Here is a 987-nt window from a genome sequence, read left to right as displayed (position 1 = left end):
CTTGTATTTTCATTATAGTATACTATGTCTATAGGTTATGCATTTCATGTAGAAACCATGTTTATAGGATTTTGTATTTCATATAGATGCCATGTCTATAGGTTATGCATTTCATATAGAAACCATGTTTATAGGATTCTGTATTTCATATAGATACTATGTCTATAAGTTATGCATTTCATATAGAAACCATGTTTATAGGATTCTGCATTATATAGATACTATGTCTATAGGTTTCTGCACTTCTACATTATGTAGAGAACATGTCTATAAGTCATCTCCAAATGCTGCATATCATATAGCTAACATGCCTATAGGACTCCCTGAATTTTGCATCATCATCTATCACTAGGCAAACCTGTTTATAGGTTAAAATAACTAACAACATTTAGATACCATGCCTAGAGGACTTCTGTACTCTTGTTTCGACTGTAAAAAAAATGTTTTAAAATCAATAGCACCTAGAAAGCATGCCTATAGGAGCTATCAACTAAATCTGAATCGACCATTCGCTTATAAGTCTAAATCAGTAGTAGCAAATGCTTAACATCTGCAGAATTTATGTTTTTAACAAGTCCTCCTCTTTAAAATCAGTATACTTCTTTTCTGAAACTAATAGATATCATGCCTATAGGTTTTCGTTCAACACTTAGACAAGCCATAGGGTAACTTATAAATTGAATCAGATTTTATTAACTACAACCAGCAGGCAGGCCTGATTCGGGCTTCTTATCTGAAATATGTAATAGATCAGTCTGCCATAACTCTTAAGTTTAATCAGACCCTAATCAGTACGTGTAAAGACATGCTAAACTATATGCTTCTCTTTGTTTTTAAGGAGATTCTTTTGAGCCCTTTCTATCTGTTGTGTGTTTCTTCCCCATATTTGTTACATATGTGTTTTGATTGTCGCCTTAGAATTTTTTCCTTTGAAACCATAAAACCTCACATCCCTTCCCTTTAGGATTAGTAGTCCCAAATACCTCC

Source organism: Nicotiana attenuata, unplaced genomic scaffold, assembly GCF_001879085.1.
Source record: "Nicotiana attenuata strain UT unplaced genomic scaffold, NIATTr2, whole genome shotgun sequence".
NCBI lineage: Eukaryota > Viridiplantae > Streptophyta > Magnoliopsida > Solanales > Solanaceae > Nicotiana > Nicotiana attenuata.
The sequence above is the reverse complement of the archived record's forward strand: the minus strand, read 5'-3'. Positions refer to the sequence as shown.